This window comes from Macrobrachium rosenbergii, chromosome 8, assembly GCF_040412425.1.
Source record: "Macrobrachium rosenbergii isolate ZJJX-2024 chromosome 8, ASM4041242v1, whole genome shotgun sequence".
Lineage (NCBI taxonomy): Eukaryota > Metazoa > Arthropoda > Malacostraca > Decapoda > Palaemonidae > Macrobrachium > Macrobrachium rosenbergii.
Window position 1 is genome coordinate 68,572,135 of NC_089748.1, and position 10,132 is coordinate 68,582,266.

Here is a 10,132-nt window from a genome sequence, read left to right on the forward strand (position 1 = left end):
TTGTGAAGGATTGTCGCGAAAAAAAAAAACGGATCCAATCTTTTTTTATGACACTGTTGTTCTTGAAATGATGCCCTTGAATGCCTTAACATTATTCTAGAAAGGTTTTCCTAATTTCAAATGTACTACAAAAATATTTTTTCTGCTGCCTGACTTCACTTTTATGACAGGGTCATTTGTTCCCGTGAACTTCACTTGCATAAACTGTTTCATTGTTGATCAATGTACCAGAAGCAAAACTTGGCCCCAGTACTTAATAACAACGATTTCTCTCGAAATGTCTTGAGGTTTTGTTTTACAAAGCTTTAGATCCAATTTGAAATTGCTAATTCTTTCTCCTCTCTAAACTGAAATTGCTGTAAGTAAACCATACCCTCTTGTGTTTTCTAAATAGCAGTTTCTGAGAAATATGATGAAAACAGATTATATCCTGTGGAGTAAACAAAATAACCTTCTCATCACCAGAGATTCATAGATGATCCTCAGAAGACGAGAACATTAAATTCTCCCAAAACAAATGTCACAGACGAGCTTCGAAACCCAGCACAGAAACACAGACAGAATGGGAGAGAGAGGGTGTAAAGTCTCTGCTGAGCGAGTTTTCTATGGTGACGTCCCATTTTCTTTGCCTCTACAATTCGTCACACCTGGCGTGACGGGTCACGCAGACCCAATCATTTAAACTATGTATATAATTATTTACCTGTCTCCAATTTGTATATCATGTATTCTTCTTTCGCAGGCACCAGATTGTATTCAACTACATTTCTGTCCATTTGTATGATTCAAAGTGTATTCATTCACTGTATTTATTGTTAATTATTATCGACCTCAGGTCACCCTTGTTCTCATTGTGTTCTGCGGCGTGACGTCAGTCTGCCGCTAAATAAACCACCTGGGTCACCAATAAATCAGCAGTAAATTTTTCCTGCTCGCTTCTTTTGCACCTCTTAAGGTGGTGACCCCGGAGTGGTTCCCAGAGCCATTAGCGGACTCACACGGCGACTCAGTCTTGGCTCCAGGAACTACCCACGCCCCTAAAGGACTCACAACGGCGCTGTAACCAGCGTTTGGGCGTGCTGATTCTCGTCAGCAAATCACCAGCGTCATTAACGGACTCACATGGCGCGCTTCCAAGTACGTTTTGACGCGAGTATCCCACTCCAATTAAGAGGGCAAGGGCGAGCATGGACGCGGACATCCCCTCCCTCGTTCAATTAACCGCTAACCTCACGGATTCGGATGTCTACCTCCCGCCCATATCACCCGCGCCCGCCCCCACGCTGAGGCTCTTGCGCTTCTCCACACCCCTGCCCTCGCCCCGCATTCTCCCCTGCCCGGGGCCCTGCCCGGCAGGACAAGCAAAGGCCGCCTGTCCATAAAGCTGCCGCCTTTCACACAGGGGAACCCGTCAGCGTGGCTGTACAGGGTCGAGAGTCAATTCAGGCTGGCAGAACTCAACGATGAGGTGCTACCAGCAGACACAGTACTCAATGCCCTGCCAGAGGAGATCTACAGGAAACTTGTCCCGTGGGTGTCTGCCGCACGCCCCCTCACCTACCACCTCCTGAAGAAGTCCCTCCTCAAGACATGCTCCCTGCTGGTCGCCGAGCGGGCCGCCTGCGCCCTCGACCTCACCGTCAGCCCGTGTCAGGATCAGAGCGTCATGGAGTCATGGGGCATGATACAGGACCTCCTCACCCTCCCCAACATCGATGGCAGTGGAAAACAACTCAAAATAAGCCTGTTGCGGGAGCTCCTCCTCCATCAGCTCCTCCCGGAGGTCCGCACTCAAATCCCTGAGCCCTACGCCAAGCCCCTCGAGGTCCTGATTCACATGGCGCAGCACCTAACGGACTCCGTGAAGGCAATGGAGCGGGCACCAGCGCCTGCACTCCCCGTCAGCGCCATCCGGCAGGAGGAGGGCGCAGAGTAGGGGGTAAATGCCGTCACCAGGAGGCACCCAACACCTCACAGCAGGTGGAATCCCCGGGTCCCTGCTACTACCACAGGTGGTTTGGCAGGAACGCCCGGAACTGCCAGCCGCCATGTTCGTTCGCCCGTCCAAAAAACGGGGGAGGCAGCAGCCAGCAGGACAGGCTGCCATGGCAACAGAAGAACCCAGGGGCCCAGAGCCAGTAGGCTTCTACGTCCGTGACACCGTCTCCGGCAGAATGATGTTGGTCAACACGGGCAGTTAGATCAATCTTCCCGCTGTCCAGAGAGGACCGCAAGCGTGCACCTGACCTGACTGCCTTCCTGACAGCCACCAACGGGTCCCCCATCCTCTCCTATGGCACCAGGCTCCTGTCGATCTCCATCCTTGGCCGGAGGTATTCCTGGGACTTCGTCGTCGCGAACTTAAGGACCCTGCTTCTGAGTGCGGATTTCCTTGCCCACTTCGGGCTGGGAGTCGACGACGGTCGGAAGTGCCTCCTCGACACTGACTCCTGCCAGGCCCTCCGGTTGGCAACGGGACCCAAGGCGCCCACCATCTGCTCCGTCGCCCCCCACCAGTACTCACAGCTGCTGAAGGAGTTCCCTGACGTGTTCAGGCCCGAGCTCCGCCAGGTACCCGGGGCCCCAGCTAAACATGGCATCTACCACCACATAAAAATGAAGGGCACCCCCTGCACACGCAAGGTTCCGGAGGCTTCCCCCTTGGTGCCTTCAGTAGGCCAAGAATGCCTTCGCCGAAATGGAACGGATGGGAATATGTAAGAAGGCCTCCAGCCCGTGGGCCTCCCCTCTCCACATGGTGCAGAAACCGAGTCTGGAATAGGCGAGTTTCCGCAGCCAGGGCGGCGGTTCGGCCATGTTCACATCGACATCGTTGGGCCCCTTCCCCCGTCAGGCGAGGCCAGATATCTCCTGACGGTGGTCGACTGCTCAACAAGGTGGCCCGAAGCCATGCCCATGCAAGAAGCCACCGCCAGTGCGTGCGCTGAGGCCCTACTCTCCAGTTGGATCAGCCACTTCGGTGTCCCTGACCACATTACAACCGACAGGGGCCCCACCTTCCTGTCCGAATTGTGGTCCGCCCTGGTATGGCTGCTGGGGACAGCTCATCACACCACCACGGCCTACAACCCCGCAGCCAACGGCTTGGTCGAGTGGTTTCACAGGTCCCTGAAGGCGTCCCTCATGGCCCACTGCACCGCCGAGAATTGGAAATACCAGCTGCCGTGGGTCCTCCTCAGGCTGAGAACCGCCCCCAGGGCCGACGGTGCCCCCGTCCGCAGCTGAGAGAACCTACAGCGAGCCCCTCATGGTCCCGGGTGAGCTAGTTGCAGAGGACCGCCACAACCCAACTGTCCAGAGGCTTCGCGACATAGTCGGCAAGTTCGCCGCCTGTGAGCGGACATATACCGACAGGTCGGCCACCTTCACACATGCCGCCCGGCTTGTCCTCCACCACCCACGTCTTCGTCAGGGACGACGCCGTCCGCCCGCCACTGACCAGGCCCTACAAGGGGCCCTTCCGTGTGCTGGAGAGGAACAACAAGGCGTTCCAGCTCGCCCTTCACGGGTAGAATGACTGGGTGTTGGTAGACCGCATCAAGCCCACCCTCCTGGAGGATGACACAGACATCACCACACTGCACCCTCCACCTGGACAGTTGTCGCCGCAGCCGGCCCCCCGTAAGAAGCGGAAACACCCGCCCACACCCGCAGCCAGCCGCCCCCACACACAGGGTGTTTCCCCGATGTTCTCACGTAGCCGCAACACCCTTCAGCGCCCCAGCAGATACGCCGACTAATCAGACGTTACCCACGTCTTGAGGGGGCGGGGGGGAGTATTTGTAAAGCCTCTGCTGAGCAAGTTTTCTATGGTGACATCCCATTTTCTTTGCCTCTACAATTCGTCACACCTGGCGTGACGGGTCACGCAGACCCAATCATTTAAACTATGTATATAATTATTTACCTGTCTCCAATTTGTGTATCATGTATTCTTCTTTCGCAGGCATCAGATTGTATTCAACTCCATTTCTGTCCACTTGTATGATTCAAAGTGTATTCGTTCACTGTATTTATTGTTTGTAAGAGCCTGACGCTGTCTCTTCCAAACACGTGTGTGTTCGTCAATCGCCATCCATCGGAGTGGACAGAACAAAACAGGAGTGTCTCGTTTTCTTTCTCTACAGGAACGCGATTTCAACCATACAATATTTCTGTCTGTTTCTCCCTAAGCAATGTTGTCTTGATGTGTGTACAATCACCACTACTTGCATTGCCATGCAAGCATTCTAATCATGTACTCATAATGTTCCAACGAATCTTCTGTATCAAACTGTATGTGTGTTTCTGTTTGTGAAGACGCCAAACGTCTCTCCATTTCACATATACTATGCTACTGCATTGTATCCATTAATCTGTCTCGAATCTCATGCAATTGGCCATGTGTAGAATTTCCTGGCCTTTCCATTGATATATGTTTCATCACTGAATGTTAATTATGTCTCTTGATATCGCCATCTGTTTGTCTACCGACAAACACAGATGCCTGAGCCTGTACCTCTGTTTTTACCTGTCTGTGTGTAGATGCTACCTTACCGCTCGCACGCGTCAATAACATCTTCGAAGATTCTGTACATTTATCTCAGTAAGGAACCACCAATAAACCAGTAAACACCCAGCCAGTATGTCACTCAATCTCCTGTCCTTACATGTTAATTATTATCGACCTCAGGTCACCCTTGTTCTCATTGTGTTCCGCGGCATGACGTCAGTCTGCCACTATATAAACCGCCTGGTACAAATTAAGAGACAGATATAAGAGGTGTCCTTGATACGCCCAAATTTGAAAAGCTTTCCTGCTTTATAACAAATTTAACAATACTTACACATTCATCTGCCTCCGTAGAAAGAGTTTTCTCTGAAGTTAATTTAGTCAAATCAAAAAATATAAATTCTCTCAAGCCTTATTCAGTGCAGGACAGGCTGCCTGCTAAACAGGCAATTACCAGAGGTGGTCTTAGTAGTGACACTTGGGAACCTACATCAGAACTTGTAAAAGATGTAATGGATGGTGTTTGTCATAAAAGATATAAAAAACGGCTGAAAGATCTGAAAAATTCAAATAAAGTGACCCTACAAGAAGTATCTGAATTTGAGAGCGATCCGGATCTAGAAACAAACGTAACCCTTTTCCATCCATCCCTTAGTCACTGGAAGCCTAAGGTTCTTCAGAGTATTTATATCCCAGATATGTCTAATGCAGTTATTTGGTACTATATATATATATATATATATATATATATATATATATATATATATATATATATATATATATATATATATATATATATATATATATATATATATATATATATATATATATATATATATACAGCTTTTTTTTGCTTAGCAATCTGGGATTTTCCATTTGAATCTGGGGTTTTCTGAAAAAGTACGAGTGGTAGCCCTGGCAAAGACCATTCATTTCCTCAAACACCAATTGTGCCTCTGTCAACGTTAAATAGAGAATATTAATGGTGGTCAGTTGACTTATATGGGTCGTTACAAAGTTGGTTGAAAAGGACATGGGGACAACAACCTTGGAGGTATGATGATGACATCCTTCAATTTAGTAAAAAAAAAATACTACATACTCTATTTCTTTCCATCTGTCTACCCTCACCAACTTAACTTTTAAGTAGGTATGGCAATACCATAAATAGAGGGCCAATAATATCTGTAGGTGTTAATATCTGTATACTAGTATTGTAAGGAAGGTATTAAGTGACATACTGGATGGGTGTTTCTAGTTTATTACTGGTTCCTTACTGAATAATTGTACAGAATCTTTGAAGTTGTTATTGGCTGGTGCGAGCCGCAATGTAGTTTCTACACACAGGCAAGACAAAACAGAGATAATGATTCGGACACCTGTGCTTGTCAACACACAAACAGAGGGCAACTGTGAGAGACAATATAAATGTACAATGATAAAACATATGTCAATGGAAAGGCCAGGAAATTCCACATATGGACGTTTGCCTGAGATTCGAGACAGATTAATGAATACAATGCAGTAGCATAATATATGTGAAATGGCGAGACGTTTGGCGTCTTCACAAACAGAAACATACATACAGTTTGATACAAAAGATTCGGTGGAACATTATGAGTACATGATCGGAATGCTTGCATGGCATTGCAAGTAGTGGTGATTGTACATGAATCGAGACAACAATGGTTAGAGAGAAATAGACAGGAATATTGTATGGTAGAAGTTGCGTTTCCTTCGAGCGATCGCTGCTGACGCACGGGGAGGGAGAGAGAGAGAGAGGGATGCTTTGTTGTCTTGTTTTGTCCGGTGGCTGACTCACACGCACGTGTGCCCAAAGGACCGCCATATGGTCCCTTACAATACTCCCCCCACCCCAAGCAAGGACCCGACGGTGGAAATCGTCTTGCTGACAATTCGAATGGGCATGAAGAGCTTAGGCTTTGGGCGGGCAGCAGACTGAAGGGCGACGCCGGTTAGGATGACGCCGGCCAGCAGGAACTCGAGGAGGACGGCAGCAAGTTGAAAGATGACGTCAGCTGATCCTTCAGTAGCCAGCTTGAGGGGGACGGCAGCAGGTTGAAGGATGACGTCGGCTGATCCTTCAGTAGCCAGCTCGAGGGGGACGGCAGCAGACTGAAAGATGACATCGGCTGGTCCTTCGTTGGTCAGCTCGTCCGTTATGAGTTCGGGGGCGGCATCAGGCTGCCTGGAGGAGGCGTCCAGGGCTCCGGTGGTGGGGTGGGCCATCTTGGAGGGTCGGACATCTACTGAAGGCTCGGGAACGATGGGAGGCTGAGTCTAGGAGGCGGCGATGGGTTCATTGGCACGTGGGTCATCATCGTGGGTCGGACATCTACCATCGGCTCCTTCGGGTCACTCCGGGGTCACCAGTGTAAGGAAGGTACTGAGTGACACACTGGATGGGTGTTGTCTAGTTTATTACTGGTTTCTTACTGAATAAATGTACAGAATCTTCATGGTTGTTATTGGCTGGTGCGAGCCTCAATGTAGTTTCCACACACAGACAAGACAAAACAGAGATTATGTTTCGGACACCTGTGCTTGTCGACAGACAAACAGATGGCGATTGTGAGAGACAGGAAATTCCACATACGGACGTTTGCATGAGATTCGAGACAGAGTAGTGAATACAATGCAGTAACATAATATATGTGAAATGGCGAGACGTTTGGCGTCTTCACAAACAGAAACATACATACAGTTTGATACAGAAGATTCGGTGGAACATTATGAGTACATGATCAGAATGCTTGCATGGCAATGCAAGTAGTGGTGATTGTTAGTTTATTACTGGTTTCTTACTGAATAAATGTACAGAATCTTCATGGTTGTTATTGGCTGGTGCGAGCCTCAATGTAGTTTCCACACACAGACAAGACAAAACAGAGATTATGTTTCGGACACCTGTGCTTGTCGACAGACAAACAGATGGCGATTGTGAGAGACAGGAAATTCCACATACGGACGTTTGCATGAGATTCGAGACAGAGTAGTGAATACAATGCAGTAACATAATATATGTGAAATGGCGAGACGTTTGGCGTCTTCACAAACAGAAACATACATACAGTTTGATACAGAAGATTCGGTGGAACATTATGAGTACATGATCAGAATGCTTGCATGGCAATGCAAGTAGTGGTGATTGTACATGAATCGATACAACAATGGTTAGAGAGAAATATACAGAAATATTGTATGGTAGAGGTTGCGTTCCTTCGAGCGATCGCCGCTGATGCACAGGAGTGAGAGATAGAGAGAGCAGGATGCTTTGTTGTCTTGTTTTGTCCGATGGCTGACTCACATGCGGTCCCTTACAGTATTACGTATTTCGGTATTCTTCCACCAAGATGGCGCTGCAGAGCCTTGCAGCCATCTTGAAAAACCCTGAAAACGCAAATACTAAATAGGCACTCAGTGTGCCCTACGATTTTTTTTTTGTTCATTATCTTCATGACTGTAGGGTGCATATAGCTCCTTATCCTTCAGGAGAAAAGAGAATAACATTTCACAAGTAGGCACAGCATACTGGAATAGTTTAATCCATAATTTTGTGTTAGTCGGTTTAATGTCTTGCTAGCAGTAGATAAGGTTTCTCTGTCAATGTCCTATATTTTCAGCATACTATTGTGGCACATAAGTGTAATGGCTAATTCAATTTTGCAATCACAACATCATAAATATATATGGCACTATTATAAAGAGAAGACAATCTTGCCGGTTATTAAAAAGGCTTAGTAATCAGTGGGTCTGTAGGGTACTACTAAGGGATTCAGAGCCAATGAAACAAGGTGTTTTTGGCAACACCTTTTAATCAAAGCATCGGATAAAGGTGAAAGTTGGGAAGTGTATATTTTATAACCCTACCTAATTTTCGCAAGTATTATTTAGTACCTAAGTTTGATAGTTATGATATTTATAGAGTGAAATGAAGTCACCGATGCCGGAACCGAGAAAATCACACACAAGGATCCTAAAACCACTCGAGATGTAAACATAATATGACGTCATGAGGTTCCATCCATCCACCAGGTAGACAGTAAATCACTAACGCTGACACAGCCTAGTCTTCAACAAATTTGATAATGGCCAGCAGGATATGGAATTGTCCCCATGGTTGCAAGACTGCATTTGTGCTACGGCTTGCCACTTCATATACAGGTGAGAAGACCTGTGGCAAGATTTACTCTAGCGTGAATTGGTAATTATTTCTATAGTGGGTGATAGTTACTTGGCCACCAGAGAAGCGTGGGCAGGAGCTGTTAGACAATCCCCTCACTTTGAGAAGGAGTACTGGAAGTCGGACAATATCCATGGAACCAGTCATCACTGACTTTGCTAGCGACAATGAGGATGGGGATGACCTGTTCCTCGAGAGTGATGATGCCGTACATCCACCCTTAACCAGGCCCTACAGGGGGCCTTTCCTCGTACTTGAGAGAAACAAGAAGGCATTCTGGGTGGCCGTCCACAGGAAGGAAGACTGGGTATCGATAGACAGCCTCAAGCCAGCATTCCTGGAGGAAGAAGTTGGGGGCACTTCCCAAAGCCCCCGCAGGAGGTGGCGCCCCCTCAGCCTGCCCCGTCCGCAAGAAAACCTCGTGGCACCCCCAGAAGGCCCCGGGTCCGGGCAGGAGAGCAACCCAACACACCCATCCACAGGGCACCGAAGAAGTCGAACACCCTCCCCAGCTGGCATTGAGAAGGCACGGCCCCCTCCGTCGCCCCAGCAGATACCTGCTTTGATCAGACATTACCTACATCTTGTGGGGAAGGGGGTATTGTAAAGTCCCCGCTCAACAGGTTCTCTATGATGAACATCCCGTTTTCTGTGGTGCCTTCACAGCTGTCCTGAGGTCGCACGTACACAATCTTATTATCATTATTGTGATTTGTATATTTATTACCTGTTCATTTGCCCTTGTACCAAGCATATGTGTCAGAGTATTGTTGTGTATAACCAGCTATTGTTAATCATCATGTTTTCTATATGTACCTATCCTGTTTTGTTTAGAGAAATAGTTTGACCTCGGGTCACTTGCAAATTTTTGTACTGGCGGTCTCTGCGTATATGCCGACGTCTGCATGCCGCTTTGTAAGCGGGTTGCTTCATCAATAAACCTCGCAGCACCTGTCCTTACTCGCCTCACAAACACAGAACAAAAAAGCTTTGAGGTAATCCAGAACAATGCCTTAAGACTCATCACAGGTGCACCCATGTGGACTAACTTGTGTGTCTTGAGAAACGAAACTTACAATCTCTAACGCACAGAATAGATCAGAGAAACATATCCATACTGCTAAAAACCTTGAAAGGTAGCAGGAACTGCCCACTCAAGAGAGAAATCAAGAAAAACATTGAGCTTCATGAGGAACTAGAACCCCCACAAGACTTATACTGGTGACCTCCTAGCAGCTTTAAGGAGAGTAGAAATGCAAAATCAAGCTGCCGCAATCAAGGAAGACACACCAATCGCAGAGTACAAAGAACATGCACCCTGGGAGCCTGAACTATTCAAGATAAACTTTACAGTCCTCCCTGCAAGCAAAGAGGCATGCACTGCTCAACAGCTACGGCTAGCAGCCCAAGAGGCA